The following is a 21,545-nucleotide window of genomic DNA, read 5'->3' as shown; positions in this document are numbered from 1 at the left end:
ACAGCTTTCACCCACAGGTTGAAGTCCTCCTTTCTAGCGCTTCCCACATTGCTCCTTTGAGGTATGAGTAAGGGCAAGCGGGAAGGACACAATGCTCAAGGGTGGGGCTACCAGAAAGGATTGGATACAAAGGGATAAAGCCAGTTTTCTGAAGTCTAGATTTTCTTCAAGACCTGCTTTCCATTCAAAATTCAAAAGCACATGGGAGAGCTTCAATGGAATCCTGATTTTAATATATCATATTTCTATTGTTTACCAAGAAATAAATTTGATCCCCAAGGAACACACACCACATTTACCCAGAGGCTTCCTTATCTCTACGCCCAGGAAAATAAGACCATTTCACTCTCCATAATAGTAACAGTTGTTATTTATAAGATGTCAGGCACTGTGCTAGGCACCTTCCACATCATATGATTTCCACAACAGCCCTATGTGGTATTATTTTCTTTGCATCAAAAATGGGAGGAAAAGAAAAAGTTCAGAGATTTGAACGGATTCTTTCCCAAAATCTCAAAGCCAGTAGAAATGATATTTAACCACAGTTCCAGAGGTCTCCACAGCTCATCCTTCCACTACAACGTGCTGTTAATAAGTAACAGCCTCACATAGTCAGAGACAACTTTTTTCTTATCTTCTTTAAATATCCTTGTCAGGGGCAGGGGGGATTCCAGGGAATAAGAAAACCAAGTTCCTTTTGGGAAGGAGAATCATAAAGGGGTGGGTATTTATTAGAGAACATGGAAGGGAGAGGCAGAATTTTTCTGCTTTTTCCTATTTTTTTTTAAGTCCCTGTATCCCAGAAAGCCTGGAGACACTTGAACATACCCATTGGCCTCCTAGGGGCACATGTGTGGTGAATAAAACCTCAGGTACCCAGAGGAAAATCCTAGTCACAGGGTGGAAGAGGAAATAGGCATTGCTCTCCCCAAGATGGAGAGGTTAGACCAGTGGTTCTCTGACCTTGCTTATCCGGCAGAGCCATCTGGATGACTTGCCAAAACTCAGATTCCCAGGCCCTACCCTTGGAATTTCTGATCAGTAAGTCTCAAGTGGGGTCTGATAAGGTGCGTTTCCAACCTGTTCATAGGGAGCATTAATGCCATAGATCTAAGGGATGTACTTTGATAATCTCTACCTCCTAAACTATCTCTAGAACCAACCAGACTGGCATAGTGCATGCCTGGGGCATCCCAGACCTAACAGATGCACCAAGAGAAGACTGATTCACATGAACCTACGAAATCTTCCCCATGATCAGTGGGTTATTGAAGGGCAGTGTATTGGGGTGACCCACTTTCCTAAAGAGGGCCAGGGAAGATGCTGGACTTCAGAGTTAGACCTTACGCTAACCCCAGGACTAACTGGACCTGAGCTCAGAAGCTTGCTCTGCCCCTTAGGAACTGCGTGACGTTGGGCAAAGTGCTTGGTGTCTCTGAGCTACCTTTTCCTCATGTGTACTTAACTTGTAGAGTTGTTATGAGTCTGAAAAAGACCAAGGTGGAGAACCTATGGGCACAAAGCACTGTTCAAGAATTGATATTGCTTCAGAGAAGTGGGTAAGCCCATCCAGTCTCCTTGGTGACAGTACTGGTCAGGGGGATTCGCGCTGCAAAGGCGTTAGCCATCCTTCCGAGAGCCTTCCTCTATGGACTGCAACTTCGGGGAGTTAAGTCTGGTTTAAAGGAAGGTCTAGAAATCAAGGAGAGTGCTTGAACTTCTGGAAGATTAAAAGTCTCCTGGGTCTTAACCCACAGCTTGTGGCTACACCAACAGAAGGGGTTGAGGAGAGCTGAACTCTTCTACCAACACAAAGAATTCTGTGAGCCTATGACTCCTTACCACTTTCTTTCCAACGTTATATAAACCTTTCATCTTGGTAGCCCTGAACTCAGAGAAAGGAAAATGACCAAAGATATGTGTATTAAAAGCAACACATTAGGTCATGACCATTGGTCTATCCAGGTCAACTGTGGTGTTGTCATCCGGTGGCGGGGGGGTGGGGGATTGGGGGGTTGCAAAAATCTGATCCTTTATGACGTTATCCGTACATGGTTGGAATGATACCCCCCTGGAAACACTAACATTCTCAAACCAACAGAGGATGATTGTAACTAATATACTCCAAAGACCAGTAGTGGAAAGACAAGTTAGTTACTGTCTGACCTAATTAAGTAACTTAGATGTTGTACCGGCTTCTTCCAAAAGTTGAAGTTATTTTAGACACTACAGCTATAATGACACAATGAGACATGGGCCTAATGAGTAATTTTATCAAATTAATTCTTTCTGAAAGGATACATTTTTATGCTCAGGAAAATCACTCCAGCTTTTTTTTTTTTTTAATGTTTTGATCTTTGTAACTAATTTTAAAGATCACACTGTGCCTGTTCCATTTGCTCTGTGAGTCTTGCAATAGCCCCAGTTAAAAGCAGTAACATTCGAATTTGACATGGGCCCCCAATCTTTACAGTCTCTCAGTGCATCCTATCACCTTGGGTGATTAAAGTCCCTGGTTGAATTAACTTTCAGAATCTTCCATTTTAATATCTTAGCAAGGAAGACAGCTGAGCTCCTCTAAGTAAGAATCATCTGAATTAATCATCAACCTCCAACCCATCCTACCTTGCCTTGATCAATGGGCAAATAATGGTTTGTACACCGAGGAGGTGTTTTTCTGGGGTCTAATAAATGAATGGCTTCAATTTCCCAGGGGCTTATGTCGAGCTCCTTACAATTTGCTTTATGCCTGGGACAGAGCGCCATTCCTAGCTAACATATTGGCTGGGATATCCTTTGAGGGCATGATACTTAAATAATGTACTGTTTGCGTCCATCTACTTGGGTGAGATCATATCTTAAGATGGATGATCTAGTAATATATCTTAGTTCTTTATGACAGTGGTTCTCCCTGGAGTGCTTATTAGAACACACATTGTGAATCCCCACCCCAGAGTCAGGAAGTCTAGACTAGTCTAGACTAGAACCCAAGAATGGACATTCTTGGAGAACGCATATTCTCCAAGTTTCCAGGTAATGCAGATGCTGCTTGTCTGGGGGGCCACACTTTGAGAGCCACTGCTTTAAAGATACTGACACTACTTTTCTTTTTAAAATAATTAAGTTATAATGATTTCCCATGTGGCATAAAATGGACAGAGAATTGTAAAGTCCTTACCTTGCTGGGTGCATTTCTTTCATGGAACGGTCTGTTGCAGGGAACTCTGTTAAAAATATCAGCTCCCAGATTCTCCCACTGACCTCAGAGATGGAAAGAAGTGGTGCGTCTACCTGGTCTGAGCATATCATGTCATATTTGCTTATAATGAGGGAGACCACATCTTGGAAGAAATGGCCATGCAAAAAATACTGACTCCTTTTTCAAATGTGATGTTACCAACAAAATGGTTCTCACAAAAGGTGAAAATCTCCAAGGATGAGGGTCAATTCATTTCACAGGGACTATGGGACACGGACCCCTCACTCTAATTTTCTTCATGGGGAAAGGGGACTTAGCTTTCTGGTTGACCCCAGCCCAAAGAGCACATGAGGGGTCTTATCTTCCTGGTTGACCCCCAAAAGAACCATAGCTTCCTGGTTGACCCCAAAAGAACCATCAAGTAAGGACAGACAGAGGTATCATTAACAGAAGTCTTTTAGAATTAGGAACCACCAGCCAAACTGCCTTTTTTTCTGGTGTGCCAATCTAATATCCAAAGGAAATAAAATTCTAGGAAAATAGCAGCACTGTTCTTACTCTGAAAAAAAATTTAATTTGCCTTTATAGATAAGCTGTCCATTGAAGGTTCCCGAGTCTCTCCTTCCAGACAGATGAGTATGCCTGTGTGTGTGTGTGTGTGTGTGTGTGTGTGTGTGTGAGAGAGAGAGAGGGAGAGAGAGAGAAGAAAGAAAGCCAACTGGTATACCTAAGATTTGAGGCTTGTTACTCTAATAAGATAGTCTATTCTGCTTCCAGGGATAAAGTTAGGTCTCTTACTAACACATGAATTATGGGGAATGCTAACAGTCGCACTGAGACATGTGATTGATGTTCTGTTCTAGAAGGAGCCCGCTCTCTAGTGCAGTGTATCAGGGAAGAGCACTGACGTGAAACTAATCTAGTGGGTCCCAACAGACCTACCATTTACTACTAGATGTAGAATCTTGGCCAGGTTACCTACTCTCCTGAGGCCTTAGTTTGCCCACCTATGCCACTGAGTACTTCTCTCATAGGGCTGTTCTGTTGAGTAAAGGAGCTAATGTACAGAAACCACTCAGAGGATGCCTGCCTCATAGAAAATGCTATATAAATACCAGTCATTATTATTTATGTCCAAACACTGTGCCATCCTTCTCCTTTTGTTCTATGCAAATTCTTCCTGCTAATGCTATTTGGATTGGCTAGCATCCAAAATTTAGACTTCTGCCATAATTATCTACATATGGCAGCAGGATCATTCCAGAACCACCCTAATGACTTTGATTAGAACCAATCACCTGTGCCTATTTGCACAGCAGAATGATTGGCAGGGTTTTGGAAGAACTGGGTATTCCAATTATACTCTCGTTGGGTATGGACTGATTTGAGCAAACATGCCAGTCAGAATCATGCTCAAGCAGATCAGTTTCTGTACATTTTTGTACAATGCAGTAGGAAGACCAAAGAAGAAGAAGAAGAAGAAAAAGGAGAAGAAGAAGAAGAAGAAGAAGAAGAAGAAGAAGAAGAAGAAGAAGAAGAAGAAGAAGAAGAAGAAGAAAAAGAAGAAAAAGAAGAAAAAGAAGAAAAAGAAGAAAAAGAAGAAGGAGAAAAGCACGAAAGAGGAGAGGAACTCTTGGTTTATTCGATAAATGCTGTTCGAGCCTCTATGTTCTGTGCATTGTGCAAGATGGTGTGGACTGAGAGGTGGGTATGCCACTCCCACTCTTGAGAAGCTCACATCTAGTGGGAGAAGCAGACTAGGAACTCAGCAAATACAGCACCATATACCGAGGGTTGGAACAGACAGCCTCAGGGACTGCTGGGAGAGCACACACCGTGCTTAGAATGGCAGTGCCTGTCTTGGTCTGGGGAGATGCGGTCCTCCCAAAGCCCAGACAGCAAGAGCTGAAAGACAGGTGGGAGCCTGCCAGGCCAACAAGGTGGGCAAAGGCCTCATGAACAATGCTGGGAACAGAAGTTCAGATGATACCGAAGAAGGCGGAAGATATAGGGAAGCAAGATCCTCAATCCTCAGGGTTCTTAAGGAAGGACCAAGAGAGGGTGGCTCAGTGGGTTAAAGCCGCTGCCTTTGGCTCAGGTCATGGTCTCAGGGTCCTGGGATTGAGTCCCGCATCGGGCTCTCTGCTCAGCAGGAAGCCTGCTTCTCCCTCTCTCTGCCTGCCTCTCTGCCTACTTGTGATCTCTCTCTCTGTCAAATAAATAAATAAAATCTTAAAAAAAAAAAAAAAAAGGAAGGACCAAGAGGTCGAAAATGGTGCCAAGTCAAAAATGGAGGGATTGTTGAAGAGGCTCATCCCAGGCATGTGGCGTGTCTACACACCACATGGCTATGGGGTTGTGTAACTGTACAAGGGCGACTTCTCCAGGAGAGGGAGTGAAGCCAAGAGAGCATTTGCTGACAATTGAGAATTAATTTTCTGTGTAAAGAGAATGTACCCGATCCACGATCTTGGCTAATAGTGCTGTTGGTTATCTGTAGAGAGGGAGATGTTTCGACGAGCTCTTCTGTGATGATAATATGTATTGTCTAGCCGTCTGGAAAAAAAAAAATATGCAGTGCCCAGCTGGTTGGAAAATGGATTTTGGAGAATAGGTAGCCGGTCCGTGGCTGGGATGGCAGCTAAGCAGCTGAACACAGACAACCCCCCCCGACCCCGCCCTGTAGGAAACAGCTCTTGGACCAGGGGTGCTCAACCAGGGCTGCGTAATGGGAAGATGTAACTATGAATTGGTCGGTCGGGGGTCAGCCTGGATGAGAGGATATTTAAAAGCTCCCCAGAGGTTGTACTCCAGGTTGAGAACCCTAACTCCCTAATTTGGACTCTTTCAGTTTGTCTCCGAGCCAGCAGCCACCCGGGGGACTTGCCAGAAATGCTGAGTCACAGGCCCATTCGTGGCAGGTGTACGGGATCATAATCCGTATCTTAACCACATCCTCGGGGCCTGGGTGGGGGGATGATTCAATGACCTTGAGAGTCTGATACGAACCCATCAGAGCTATGCATCCTTTTTTTTTTTTTTTTTTTTTTTTTTAAGTTTTGATGAACCTGACAAGCAGCCGGAGTTAAAAACCACTGTACTAACATGCAGGCCAAGTCAGAAGAAGAGGGCCCATGATGGAGAGATCTGGGCAGTATTTCTCTGCTCTGTGTGGGAAGTGGGGGAGGGAGGCAGATGCTCCCCCCTTGTCCCACACTGAGAAGGAGAGCATTATGTGACCCTGGGATTTCGTGGGAGGCCTGCATAGCACCTTCTCATGGCCTTAGGAACAGATGGAGATTAAACATGAGCCCGAAGGTGAGGTCACTCTGGTGGCGTGAAGTGACACACAATTTCCGTGTGAGTCTCCAGAAAGGATAGATAAGGGGCAAAGAGTTTAAATCTCCTTGTGTGAGTCCATGCATGTATGTGTGTGTGTGTGTGTATGTGTGTGTGTGTGCACATGCACACGCCCAGTGCAACAGGGCATTATGGTGTGTCCTTGAGCATCCTTCGGTGGTTATGAGCACGTCTCTCCAGTTGAGAAGTCCCTGTGATTCATGCCTCACACTGACCTCCTTCTGCGTCTGGCGTGCAGCTTGTAATTGGTAGAGATTTCCAGGCCTTCCTTGAGCAGGGAGAGGGCAGATGGAGGTGGCAGCCAGACATAAGGAAATAGCCTCGCTAGCTAACCACAGGCATCTTCTTTCCTCTTCCTCTGCTGAGAGGCAGCTGGAAGGACTGTGGTGTCTGACCCAGCGGGGTGTTGGGGATACAGAGGCATGAAGTCTCTGGATGGTCTCTATCCTCCTTCTGGGTTTCAGGGGGCCAGTTTGGGACCCTGCTCCAGATCCCCTGGTGCCTCTCCTTGCCCGGGCACCCTCGGGCAAAGACCCTTCCCCAGTCTAGTATGGGATGAAATGCACGGAATGAATACAGAACAACCAGGCAGATGAGTAAGTATGCTGTTCCGAGTGCAACTACCCTTTTCTCCAAAAGAACAAAGAAAAGAGTCTCAGAATCACCTATGCCAGGAGCTTTCGACTGAGTCTGGCTTTGATCTCCCCAGAAGCCGCTCGATATTTTTATTTTTCTTTTGACAGAACACCTCGCTTCTTCGTCTGAAGTGTATAATTTCCTACCTAGCTCTCGAGGGGCACCTCAGTCATCACGAAGAAAGCACGGGTGAGAGGCTCATGGGACTGGAGTCTGACCTTGGGGTCTCGGGCACCCTCCCTACCAACCCTGCCTTGGAGTTCCTGGGGAACTGTGCTCCTGAGTGGCCCCGGTGGGACCTGCCTGGGACTGGCTGACAGGAGGCCTCTGGGAACACCAACCCCGCCCTGCTTTCTCTCAGGGTCCAATTACCCAGGGAGGGAATGGACTGGGAACATATTTAGAAAACGTGTTCATTGTTGCTTTAAAAAAAAAATCTCCTCTGTAATTAGGTACTACCGTGGGCAGTCAACCATGAAAAGCCACAACCAGTGCTGTCAAGTTCCATAAAATGAAAGAGAAACCAATTAGTCCAAGCGGAGAAGAGGCTGGCTGGGCCCCAGCACCTGTCGCAGACACTCCACGCCTACACCCACCCAAACTGCAGTCTCCGCTCAGGCAAGCCCACTCTGCCTGGGCATCTCCAGATCTGCCTGGCATGGACAGGGGGTCCCGGGGAGTCTCCAACCTCTCTCCTGAGAATCCATCTCGTCAGTACCTGGGACAGCAGTCTTGGCGGTCTCCCTTACGGAACTTCTAAAACAAGCCTCCAGACCTGCCAGTTGTCTGAAAAGTGATCCAATCAGATTCTTGGCACTTTATGCTTCCCAGGGGCTCCTGAGAAGTGCCTGTGCCCACAGGAAGAGATAAAGGGTACAGACACATGCATGGACCCTACTCTGTTCCCTAACCGCTCCTGAACTTTCTCCAAGGAAACCTTATTCTTGGGAGTGATTGTTCTCTACCTGAGTGATTCCAGGTAGAGGTAGAGTGCTTTATGAAGCCTTAGTTGCATTAATATGTCCACCCAGAAGTGTGGGCTCTCGGGGTGCTCCCTCTCAGGGACCCCCAAACCGCATGGCGGGAGCTCTCTTACAACCCTTCCTCTCTATGAGGAAGACATTTCAGGGCTCCAAGGTCAATGTTAGGAGGCTGTGAGGCCATGATTCCCTCCACAGGGTGCAGCTACCAGGACTCCAAATGCTTGTGTGACCTTGACCCAAGGGAAGAACCTGCACCGTCCCATTGACACCACGTGTTCCCTTACTGAGGCCTACCTCGGCACCTGAGAGTTCCGCCCAGAAGTGACATACTCCATACTGTCTACTCACAGACCTGGTTCTCCTTCCATCCTGGTGCTTGGCACACCCATGTGACTTGCACAGTCCCGGCCCACATCAGGGGCCCTGTGCTCACAGAGTCTGCTCAGACAGGTTTCAAAATTGTTAAGGACCAGTGCCTTCCAAGTGCCCCCCTTTCCTCCCTTTTCTGAATGGCAGTGCTTGTTGTGGATTCCCTGTCCATATTCTACCTCATCAGTCCATATGGGGAGAAACATGACTTTTCAGGTTACAGATATCTAGGAAGAGCTACCTGAACTTGGACACGGGAAAATCTCTTGGAGGTTAAAGTGTGTGGAGGAAAGCAAGCTTGGTGTAAAGTCATCAAGGATGAGTAGGCATTAAAATGACTGAAAAGGTGGGAAAACAAACATTTAGGTTTTGTGGAGACAAAATAAACACTGTACATTTAGGGAAAGATTAAGTATACCAGGCAGCCTACTCATACAAGGTTTGAACTGAGGAAAACAGGTCATGGTCTCATGGGTTGTGAGATCAAACCCCACATCAGGCTCCACACTCAGCAGGGAGTCTGCTTGAAGATTCTCTCCTGATGCCCCTCCCCCAACTTGTGTGTGTGCTCTCTCTCTCTCTCTCTCTCGCACATGTTCTCTCTCTGTATCTCTAAAATAAATGAATGAATTGTCATCAAGGAAAAGTGATACGCAGGTTACCAGTTTGGGCAACTAAGAGAAAGTGACATCCATGAAATTTCATAAAAAATAGTTGGTTTTGGAGGAAAGACGCAGTTCTCCTTAGGATGTGCTGACTTTGAAGAAATGGCAGAAAATGCAAACAAGTCTCTCCCTTCCCCACTTCTAGGGTCATATGTCTACGAAAAGGCTTTCATCAGTAAAGTGCACCCAAAAGCCAAGAGAGGCAAGAGAGACAGGTCTTGGGATATTTAACTAGGGATAATGCCAAGAGTCATGCAAGTAAGTACATTCTCTAAGGGAAAGTTTTAAGAAAGAGAAGAATAAAGGGTTAGCCCAGAGCTTGGAAAGTGTGCAGGTTCGTAGGGTAAGGGAAGGGAATTATAAACAGAAGAGGAAGCAAAGAAGGCCCATTCAAAAGAAGCTGTAGTCTAGTGTCATGAAAGACGATTTTTAAGTGAGTGGGAAGTCCATAGCATCAGATTCTAGAGAAAAGGAAAAAAAGGAGGAATGGGACCTAAGAGAAGTCCTTAGACCTGAGAATTATTTTGTACTGGGGAACACTGCCAGCAGAGTTTAAGCTAGTTCTTTGCCTGAGAGTTGCATCATCATTGGCTAAAATCTCTCACCTTCCACATGGCCCAGTGTTGCCGTGGAAGTTGTTCTGATTCTGGGCTGCCTGGATGGCTCAGTCTTTTGGGCATTCAACTCTTGGTTTCAACTCAGGTCATGATCTCAGGGTCCTGAGATCAAGCCCCATGTGTGGGTCTGTGTACAGTACAGATTCTGCTCAAGATTCTCTCTCTTCCTCTCTCTCTGCCCTTCCCCTTCATTCATGTTGCATGCACATGCTCTCTCTCAAAGAAATCTTAAACAAACAAAAAAAGTTCTGATTTCTGTTCTCCTGGATCTGCCACTCTAGTAAAATGAGGAAGGGGGTGATAACATAATTCCAGAGCTCTCAATGACAGAATATTTAGTCCTATATGCAGTTGGTAGAATTAATAATCAGCACGTAGGGTTTCCCATAGTCAGAAGCAAAAGGAGGGAATGACTACCACATTACAGAGGAGGCTGTGGACTGTGGCTGATCAAGAAAGACACGGCTCACATGTGTAGCTTTCTCCATGCACCTGTACATCCCATGACCCTGGTCTATCTCTCTGTTGTAGAATACAAGTAAAAACTTTACAATCACACAGTCCTGGCTTTAATTCCAGCCCTGTTCTTTCTAGTTACATGCCCAGCATACCCAGAAAACAGAAGAGGCTGAGATATTAAATGACCTTTAATTAAAAAAAATATATATATAACAAATCTCAGAAAGTTGTCTTTCCACTCCTGCTATAAGCCCTATGGTGAACAAAAACAGTCTGGAATAAAAAGTGGAAGAGAGAAGAGGGGAGATTGCAGCAAGTTTGTAATTCTAGATGTAGATCTAAGACTCCTGTTGGAATAAAAGTTCACTCTAGGTATGAAAACCACTGAAAAGCTCCCTGATAAGTCAGAGTACGAACTACAGGCAAATCAACATGGTGGTCCTCTGTAGCATTGTTTCTGGACAAGAAGAAAGTCAAAAGGAAGAGAGAGAGGCTCTTTGGAGATTTGCTAGAAGCCCAGTAAGGGATCCAGTAAGGCAAAGGAGGATTAAACTCTCAATAATAATAATGCCAATTAGAGAAATTGTACTCTCTACATTACTAGAAAAGGCTACCATTGAAATAGGAATCCTCTACACTGCCTCATACCCCCCCCTAAAAAAAATGGAGAGAAGATATGAATACATAAAAATCTTGAAAAACCTGAACAAAGAATCCAAACACCTCTACAGCTAATAATTTTCTTCCAGCTCCACATAAAAGTGACCATGAAGAAGAGACTGAGCACAACATTCTGAAATGAATTAAGCAGCCTTAGTACCCATTTGTAGTTATTAAAAAAATACCTTTAAAGTGCAATTCAAACACTGAAAATAAACAGGAAAAAATGAAAGAGAATTTACTGAACTCTGGAAAGGGAAGAAAAAGACAAATTGACTAAAGTACAAGATGCATAAGAGGGAAAAGAGTGTAAATAAACCTCAGCAAAGGCACTGAGGAAAGGCAAAAATGCAGCCATGACAAAGAAATGAACCAATAGAAGCAATGGGAATTAGAAATAAGGGAAGGAAACACCTATAATTAGGTCCCCTTACGAAGAAAGACAAAACTGGGCAAGAAAACTAATATATAAAAACATAATTCAGCAAGACTTTCTTTAAATTAAAAGAAAATCTGATGATACATACTTTAAGAGCGGAAAGGTACCCAGGAAATGTTCTTAGAATGATCATCTCCAGTGCCAAGGTAAAACTAACAGGCTTCAAAGATAAAGGAAAAAAAATGCTCAAGGCTCTCAATCAAAAAGATCAAATAACTTACAAAGTCAGAAGAATCAAACCATCATTTGAGTTCTCAAAAAATAATCTGCAATAGTTTACAAAGGCAACAACAGAACAGTGTCTTCAAAAACTCAAGGAAAGAAAGCGGGAACCTGGAATTCTACAACCAGTCAAACTTTTCTTCAAGCATCAAGGCTACAGAACAAGTTTCAAGTATAAGAACTTAGGGAATTCTGTTTTTATGAGCTCTGCTTAGGAAATCTACTGGAAGATAAACTTCATCCAACCAAGAGATGACTGGACAAACATCAGAGGAAAAATAATGGTCATGAGGAAGGAGGAAGAAAGAGAGAGACTGACCACTGTCAGTCTAAAAGGTTAAATCCCAGCAGGCTAAGAAAGGTACATGACTAAGGTACAAACGCTGTATGGTAGAAAGTAGAAATTGGGAGAAGAAAGTAAAATAAACATACTGACTGTTGTGTAGGCAAAACGCATAAGTTAAGGGATATCATTAAAAAACTAATAAAACTAATAAACTAAATGAAAAGGTTTACATTTAAACACATGGGAGTAAGAAGCATTGAACAGTAGGTACAAAGGTAACTACTAGCAACAACCAAAACTTGAAAACTAAAAGAACCTCACATAATAACCAACTCAAATACCAAAATTTTCAAAATAAATTAAATAGGAAAAAATACATACCTTGTAGGAAAAGTAACTAATAAACTACCCTTAGAAGCACTAAGTCCTGATGGTTTTATAGGGTAATTATTTCAAATCTTCAAAGACCACAGAGTCCTAATGCTGTACACATAGCTCCACAGCACTGAAAGGGAAAGAAAAGTCCCAATTCCTTGAATAAAGCCAGTGATATTTACTTTAGTAACATTGATACTAAAAAGACACATAAAGATAGTACAAGAAAGAAAAGTACAAACCAGTATCATTCATGACTAATTATATAAAAATACAAAATGAAAAATTAATAAACAGAACCAATACCATATTACGAAAATAATACATGACCAAAGTGGGATTTATTATAGGAATGCAAGATTGAGTCAATGTTGGAATATCCATTAATATTATATACCATATTAATAGATCAGGGAAGTAACTTTAGATTATATTTCCATAAATGATGAAAATGCCTTGGGCAAAATTTGATACCCATTCTTGATTAAAAACAAAACAAAATAAAACAAGGAAAGGATATCAAGGGACACTTTAATTTTTTTAAATATTTTATTTCAGAGGGAGAAAGAAAGGGCAAGCATTAGTCGGTAGCAGGGAGGAATAGAGTGGGAAGCAGACTCCCCATTGAGCAGGGAGCCTGATGTGGGGCTCGACCCCAAGACCCTAAGATCATGACCTGAGCCAAAGGCAAACACTTAATCAACTGAGTGACCCAGATGCCCTGAGGGATACTTCTTTTAAAAGATTTATTTATTTATTTTAGAGAGCTTATGATTTGGGGGGGGGGGTGCAGAGGGAGAGAATCCCCAAGCAGACTCTGTGCTGAGTGCAGAGGCTGACTTGGGGCTCAATCCCAGGACCCTGAGGTCACGACCTGAGCTGAAACTCAGAGTCAGACTCTCAACCAACTGAGCCACCCGGTCACCCCAGGAATTGAGGGGGACTTTTAACATGAATCAATCTGAATCAAGGACCTATCTATGCAACCATCCATCTTCTCCTTAACTATTTTGGTCCCGAAGATAGTATCTTAATGGGAAAGCTCTACAGCATTTTCTCTAACATTGAAACAAAGCAAGGATGCCTTGGATCCCCCTTAGTACTCAACACTGTACCAGTGATACTAAGCCAATACGGTCAGACAAGATGAATCAATCAGAGGCATAAGGGTAAAGGAGAAGCAATATTACCTCTGTCTGCATATGATAGGATCATGTAACTGGAATGCTAACGACAAAAATAAACAATGCAATAAATCACTGAGGTAGCAGAATATATAATTAACACACAAAATCAATGGCCTTCATGTCCACGAATATAGCCAGGCAGAGAATATAGCCTTCATGTCCATGAATATAGCCAGGCAGAGATTGTGAAGGTAGAGAAACCCCAGTTACAAACAGAGACCAAGGGGTTCAACGACTTAGAAATAAACCTGGTAACATCTGATGCTGGACCAGGAAAAATGTTTTTCTTTTGTTGCAAAGGACGTTAGTGATACTTTGAAATATAAGGTATAGACTAGGTAATGGTCTTCCATCAATGTTAATCTTCTGTTTTGATAATCATACCATGGATATGTCAGAGAATGTTTTTGATTTTAGGAATTACATACTTAAGTATGAAGAGTAAGGGACATCATATCTTCAATTTACTCCCAAATACTTTTAAAAATCTATATAGGGGTACCTGGGAGGCTTACTCTGTTAAGTGTCTGCCTTCGGCTCAGGTCACAATCTCAGGGTCCTGGGATAGAGCCCCACGTTGGGCTCTCTGGGGCGTCTGTGTCTCCCCTTTCCTCTCCCTCTGTGCTCTCTCTCACCCTAAGTCTCTCTCAAATAAATAAATGAAATCTTTTTAAAACAATAAAAACAAAATGTCTATGATTGCAGTTGTAAAGAGTACTGTGATACAGAAAAAATGAAGAGGTATCAATGTTCACAGAGGTACAGGGGTTAGAGAACAGCTCTGGAGAGGACTTGGGTCATAAGAAACTGCCCACCTTGTGTTTGAGCCCACACACACACGGGTCCCAGAACATCAGGACTAGAAGGCATACTGTAGAAATGTTTACAGGTAGAAAGATGCAGAAACAGAGAAGTGAAGGAATTTTCATAGGAGCACATTCACCTGTAACAACTCAGCTCTCTTGACTTCAGTTTAGTGTAATTTCAATTCATTCATCCATCCATCCATCCATTCATCCGTCCATCCATCCATCCATCCATCCATCCATTTATTCATTCATTCACAATATCCACTGAACATCAAGTACATGTGTGAGGCATGGGGAACACACCGTGGACATCTCCAGGCGTGGTGCCTCCTCGCGTGGTTAGTGGCAAAGACAGGTATCAGGCAAGGAATCATGCAAATTAAAGGTAACTGAAGAGTATTGGGAAAGGAAACGCAAAGGGTGAACGCGGAAAATATAATGGAAGGTCTAGGTCCATGTGAAGGCCAAGAAGACTAACTTGTAGAAGGGAGAGTCAAGCCAAGACCGGAACCATGAGTAGATTGGGGTGATAAAGGACCATAGGGGAAGGACTTCCCAGACAGGAAGAACAGACTGTGCAAAGGCCCTAGAGTGGGAAGAATAGGCAGGAGTCCAGTATTGATGGGAGTGCAGTGAACGGCAGTACCCAGAAACGCTCTGGGTACTTTCTTGGCCTTGCATGCCTCCCTGCTTGCTTTGCTCCTGAGTCACGCTGTCAACAGAGGGACAGAGAAAAGAAGGAAGAGGATATGCCATTGCCATTTAATAGTTTTGAACTCAGGATTTATTTATTTATTTATTTGTTTATTTATTTAGAGAAGGAGCAAGTAGGAGTGGGCAGAGGAAGAGGGAAAAAGAGAATCTCAAGCAGGCTCCATGCCCATCGCGGAGCCCAATGCTGGGCTCCATCCCACGACCCTGAGATCCCGGCCGGAGCCAAAACCACGAGTCAGACGCTCAACAGACTGAGCCACCCAGGCGGCCCTGAACTCAATATTTTTATGACACACAAGTGCCGTTCTGACGCGTGTGGGTGAATATTTAAGACTCTGGTTCCAGGAGAGAGCCTTTGAGCTTTTATAAAGCAAAGAGCGACAAGAGGTCTAAGCGTCAGGTGAGGTTAGGTATATTTAGGATTAAATGAGGTTAGAATAAGATCTGTTTGGCTGCTCAGCAGAGGACGAGGTGTGGGGGGCAAGCATGGAACGCCATCTGGGAGGCTTTTGAGAGATCTAAATGGGGTGGGAGGGAGTCTTGGACTGGGGCGCTGGGATAAGAAGGGAGCACACGGGGGCCCCTGGGAGGCTCAGTTGGTGAAGCACCCAACTTCTGATTTTGGCTCAGGTCGTGATCTCACCTTTTGTGGGATCGAGCCCCACATGGGACTCCTCCTCGCTGCCTGCAGAGTCTGCTTCAGATTCTCCTTCTCCCTCTGCCCCTCCCCCAGCTTGAGTGCTCTCTCGCTCTCTCAAAATAAGTAAAACTTTAAAAAGAGAAAAGAAGGGCTCAAGCAGTAAGCAAGGTCAGGAGACCAGAGTGAGCAAGGTCACGAGGCCAGAGTGGAATGGAGTGGAAGTGCACATGGATGGGAGTGGTGAGGCAGGAGAGGTCCCAAGGACAGTTTGCCAGCCTCTACTTGAGCCCACGAGGAGCCAGGGGGGCCACCAGCTGGGGGCTCCTCGCCTTCATCTGCACCAATGTTAGGTTTCTGTTGAATCTGCCCTGATTCAATCAGGGCGCAGCTAGTGTCCATATTCCTGTTGAATGGACACAATGCTTGGGCATCCGGGTTCAAGTGCCCTCAGCAGAAAAACCAGAACCATTATGCAGAATGACTCTCCCAGGGCAAAAGTGGAAAGATTCACTGGAAAGCGGATGATGAGAGCAAGCATCTGACATCCATCCTATTCAAGGAATGAATCCTTTATAAGATCTTGGTCCCTGTGAGCCCAACTGCTCATGCACACACTGCTGGAAAGACCTTCAGGTATGAACCATGAACCATCTAATGTGAACCTCGGGGTGGGGGGTGGGAAATCACCCTCTTCTAGCCTGAGGCACATCTTCCTTCAGGTACCACAGAGCGTGGGCAGGGGACTGGGCCACTCTGGAAATATTCGGGGACGTTCCAAGTCAAAGGTCTCCTGTGGGAGGAGGCTGGGTGCCTGACTCCTCGCTGTAGTTCACATCAGGAGGTGTCTCCTCCTGAGATGACCCCAAGGTATTGGAGAACAAGGGACCTTACAAACCTTCCAGGCCCCGGCTTCCTCAAGGAAACAGGTCTGACATGGGGAGACTTTCCAGACTGTAAGTCAGAAAACCCATGGGTGTGGGGGTAGTGGAGTCTCCATGGGGCACTGGCTCCGTCAGCCCACCTGATTGTCTCAGCTCTGCAGTCCAGTGCTCCGTGATGGACATGCAGGGCGGACACTGGCTGTGGGGGAAATAGAGGCAGGGAGTTGACCCTAAGTTTGTCGTGCCCATTTCTGCCCAGGGAGTCTGCCTCACACAGGGGCCTGCTTGGTACGTTGTGGTTTTGCTTAATTTATTAAGCAAGGTTTTATTTATTTATTTGAGAGAGAGAGCCCATGAGTGAGAGGAGGGGCAGACTATGAGAATCTCAAGCAGACTCCATGCTGAGCATGGAGCCCGATGCGGGGCTTGATCCCACAACCCTAAGCTCGTGACCTGAGCCAAAATCAAGAGTCGGATGCTTCACTGACTGAGCTTCCCAGGTGTCCCTTGTTTAAGTTTTATTCTTAAAGGCAGAAGAGTAGAACGCAACAGAAGAAGACGGGCGGTGATACCTGGCTGGAATTCAGACCTCAGCCTGTGTTTTGCTCCCCTTGGTCCTGGCAGGATTTAGGACACTGCCTCCAAGCCACCTTTCGAAGGTCATTTCCAGCTGCCCCCCCCCACTGGCATCCCAGGGCCCCCAATCACTTCCTCATACCCCTCAAAAGGGGTCGTATGCCCTGTCTCATTGGTGTTTCCATCTCTGTGCCTTTATCCCCTACCTGCAATGCCAACCCTGCCCCACTCTTGGCTTGTCACATCCTTCCTGCCCCACAAGGACCATTCCAACTCCCATCTCCTGTAGAAGCCCATTTAGGACTCCTCCACTCAGAGAAAAGGTTTTCCTCCCTTAAGTCCCCGCATCCTCCTCGGGATATGTTTTACGGCACTTCCCTTGTGTTTGACAGGGATGGTAATTGTGGAAGCCAGGCACTATTTTACTCGTCTTTGCTCAACGCATAATTAAGTTTCATGGAGATAGACAAAGCCCCATGATTCTGATATGTGGGACAGGTTGCTCAAATCTTAGGACGTCTTTTTGCATCACCGTCCAGAGCTCAGGAATTCCCCTTAGAGAGGAATTCTCTCCCTCCCCAGCTGCAGGACACCCTGGCTTCCCCTATGCGGAGGCTTCATGGCAACAAGAGTCTCAGAAATGGAAGTGACCTTGAAGACCCTCAAGAGGACGGCACTTGAACTTGAGGCACTTGAACACCCTCCTTGAGGGTGGTGCTGCTCAGACTTTTATGTGCTTAGGAATCAGCTGGAGGTCTTGCTGACAGGCAGGTGTAGTAGGTTCAAGAGTCTGTGTTTCTAACTAGCTCCTAGCAGATGCCAGTGCCCATAGCCTTAGCCTTAACCCTTGGAGAGTAAGACTCTTCAGCATTTGAAGCCACGGATCATATGAAGACCTCCCATTGCTTGAGCTCAGTGCTCTGGTGCCTGTTATCTCATAGGATCTCCACGTAGCATCCCATGAGGCAGGTAGCACTATTACCTTATTTTATAGATGAATGTCACAGAGGTCAAGGTCACAGGGCTAGTAGGCGTGGGGGAGAGCCGGGAGTTAAATGAGCCTGTCTGACCCCAGCGACCTTCTTCTCACCACACTCCTTCTTCCACCATTATTTAAGGAAGAAAGTTTGCATCACCACCTGGAGGTCAGTAATACTGAGGATGGGCCCGTGACGCCAGGCAGGAAGGGCCGGCAGGTCATTATCCTGCCACATCCATCATCTGCACAGAAGCTGAGTCACAGAATTCTATGGTTATGTTCCAGAGAGCGGAAGTGCCCCTGAGAACTGAGATCATCAGTTTTCTGTCCCACTTCGGGGCCACTGAGAAATCCTGGCCACAGACGCCCGCTGGTGCAGGGATGATGGCACTCCCAGCACCTTCCTGGGCCTGACAGCCCCATAGCTTCGATCTCAAGGTTCCTGAGACTCTTGGCATTGAGCAGCAGAGAATGAGGGAAAGCCAACGCCAAGGGCTGGCTCCTGAGAAGGGGAGATTCCCAAGTTGGATGACCAATCATTGCTAAGACCAGTGCCAAGAAGACAATGCACCAGCCACAAACTTGCCCCTGGGGCCAACGTAGGTCATGGGTCATGGCAAGAGGAAACTCCAATCTGGCACCAGCAAGCAGAACGTGGCCCAGAGCTGCTAGACCTCTGGCTGAGCATGTCAGTCTCTTGGAAAACCCAAGAACTTGATCCTCTATCCTCTCCCAGTTGGGACTTTAAGGAGATTTGGGGTGCTCCGAGTTTCTTTTTGGAAGCCTCCCTTCCTGCCTGAATGGAAAAGGAGTCAAGCTGGCATTAGCTAAGGAGCGATGTTTTCCTGGTTTTAATGTACCAACAAGACCTCTCTCTTGCCTTGCTGCTGGAGACTACGGGACATCCTCCTCTTCCGAGCAGAACACCAAAGGACCCCACAAGTGAGTTGGCATTTCCCATGGAAATTTCCCAGTGCATCCTGAACCCCTGGCCTTGTGTAACCTCTCCCCTCTTTACACCAGCTCAGCGGCCTGTCCCACCAGACTATCCCAGCATCCCACGTGGGCCAATGGTAGAAGGCCCGCAGGCAAGCATTAATGGGGATTTTTTTCTCAACACCATGATTTCCCAAGGTAACGTGAGCTCGATGATGGCTTGGATGCCCCAACACCCATCAGTGTCTGTTTTCAACCCAACTGCTGCCCTTAGAACAAGGAGAACCTAAGAGGATGGTCAGTTTGTAGATGGACACCCTCAATGCCTCCGAGTGGGTCTCCCAATGCCAAGGAGGGTGGTTCTACCTTAGAAGTGGGCCATTGGACGCCTCAAGAAGTTGTCTCTGGTGGGCACCATGCTCCCCAAGGTCCATCTGCAAGGTTTAACTGCTACCCAAATGAACCTAGCTGAAGATGGTCCTCAGTAAGACTGAGGAAGGACATAGTGCCCTTTCCTCCCCTTCCCAAGATGGGGAGGGATCACGGGTGTTCCTGTCAGCAGGACCCATGTAGGAAAGGGGGCTCTGTGGAAGAGCTGCTTTTAAGCAAAATGGATGACCTCATACATGGAAGTATCCAGTTGGGAACCCCCTGAGGTATGGTACTGGGTTTCGTTCTGCCTTGGTCTCTTCTTGTTTGAACAGCAGTAATTCTGAGCCATGGATTCACCAGGTGGGCATGGAATTCACTGGTCATGCAGATCCATCTTTACTTTGACACAGTCAGCTTGAGCCAATCAACCACTGGGTGAGGTTGATGCCATTCTAACAAATGCCGCCGAATAAGGCTGAGCACACGGAGTCAAAGCCCGGTTCTCAGTATTAGCCCTGTATCAGGAGTGAACAGGAACAGGCAGAGAGTAAACAAAGGCAGCTGCCCCGTGACGCAGAGCAGAATGGTCTGCAGACAGCTCAGATCTCTGGTGCCCTCAGCCCAGAACCAAGAACTCCTCCCTGCTCCGCTCCCACTTCTTCCCGCCCACCTTGCCCTACAGAGAAAGTACGGGAAGGAATGTTCCCAGGTGGCCCGGGCTTCTCAGAGGCCAATCTCAGGCAAGCCAGACCCAGCTTTCCCTGTCTCTTGCTGTACTTCCCAGCTCTCCGTTGCCATGGAGACCAGATGCCTTCTGAGCTCTGTGCTTTATCTAGAGTCCAGCCTTGGAACACCTTGGCTTAGGGAAAGCCCACTCACTCCCCTGGCTTCCAGAGTGGGAAAATAATGAAGATTTCTTTCACCATGATGATTTGGGGGTCCCCTCACCACAATCTACAGGATGGTCTGAAGGCTACTGCCCCCTTCTTTCTTTTCTAAAGTTGAAGACCTCATCTTGAACCCTGGGTACTACAGGGTGCCACAGGGTGCCACAGCCATGGCAGTCCCCAGGGTGGGCTGTTTATGGTTGTGAGGGGCCTGAGGAAGTGGAAGCAAGACCCTCACCTCTGTGTTCACTGGCTCCTCCCCTTTATTCAGACCCACTCCCACGTTATCCTTTGGACCCCATCATGGCCCAGAGGTCTGCCGCCTCTTACACTATTTCAGCCACCACACTGACCTCAAGGCTCTGGTCCTCACTTTCCCCTACCCTGATTCCTTGTAGAACATGTACCTGGACTCATCACTGGCTAACACCTATAGGCATTCTGCATGTTAGGACCCATCCCTGGCTTCGTCCCCTGCTCAAGGGACAGGTGCCAGCAGCCCAGCCTGTCCTTCTGTATTGCTGCTCCTCAACCTTCGATCTGGGGACTGGAGCAGGTGGGATGCTGTCCCTGCCCCTCATTGCTGAGCCTCCTGAACTAGGATCGGGATGGTCACATGCAGCTCTGATCTCAGCAACCTCCTCAGATGCCCCTCGTTCATCTGCAGGGAGCCCGGACTCTCCTGCCTTGGCTTCTGCCTCAGACCCCATGGAGAGTCTGGCTGGGCAGCAGGGATGGCCAGAGCCAGCCTGGTCTCTGGGTAGCGTCATTCAGACAGAATGAGGCAATCCATCCCCTTGAGGTCTGTCTGCAGGCTCTGGAACAGTCCTCCAGGGCGGCAGGTTCCTCCATTCTGGCCTCGTCTCTATCTCCCGGCTGATCTCAGGGGAGTTCTGAGGCCTAGGAGCATCCCTGGCTGTGCAGAGGCCAACCCCAGGCAGCAACATCCTGGGTGTGAGTCTCTGGGCCCCAGATGGGTGTGGAAGATGCTCTGAAGCCAACAGGGCCGGACCTGCTCATATGTTCTCATTAGGGTGACCAGGTGTCCCCTTTTGCCTGGGACTGAGGGGCTGCTCAGGAGGCAGGCTTTCCTGTGCTGAAACTGGAACACTGGGGACAAACAGGGTTGGAAGACCACCCTCTCCCTCACTCACAGAGGATGACCTTGCTTCTCCAAATCACTGAGCACTGATGGCATACACCCACCTGCATGTACTTGGGGCCCTGTACTCTGCCTTCCATCAGTGAGGGACTTCTTGGGTGGGTTTTGCTCCTGGTGGAGATCCACCATCTC

At 46.5% G+C, this 21,545-nt stretch overlaps 1 protein-coding gene and 1 long non-coding RNA gene across 5 annotated transcripts in view; one reads left to right on the top strand and one right to left on the bottom strand.

Moving 5' to 3' along the window:
• The window catches only part of SHISA6 (shisa family member 6), a 276,674-nt gene that overhangs the window by 122,941 nt on the left and 132,188 nt on the right, over positions 1-21,545 (bottom strand). The window lies entirely within an intron of this gene.
• On the top strand, positions 2-8,367 carry LOC309851471. Of its 2 annotated transcripts, none has more exons than XR_014304792.1 (3): positions 2-61; positions 7,303-7,384; positions 7,648-8,367. It is a non-coding gene; the product is annotated as an uncharacterized lncRNA (long non-coding RNA). The 2 variants fall into 2 exon arrangements; XR_014304793.1 differs by lacking the exon at positions 2-61 and adding an exon at positions 7,020-7,155.

Source organism: Mustela nivalis (genome assembly GCF_964662115.1).
Source record: "Mustela nivalis genome assembly, chromosome: 17".
In the NCBI taxonomy this organism is placed as follows: domain Eukaryota; kingdom Metazoa; phylum Chordata; class Mammalia; order Carnivora; family Mustelidae; genus Mustela; species Mustela nivalis.
The sequence above is the reverse complement of the archived record's forward strand: the minus strand, read 5'-3'. Positions and strand labels throughout refer to the sequence as shown.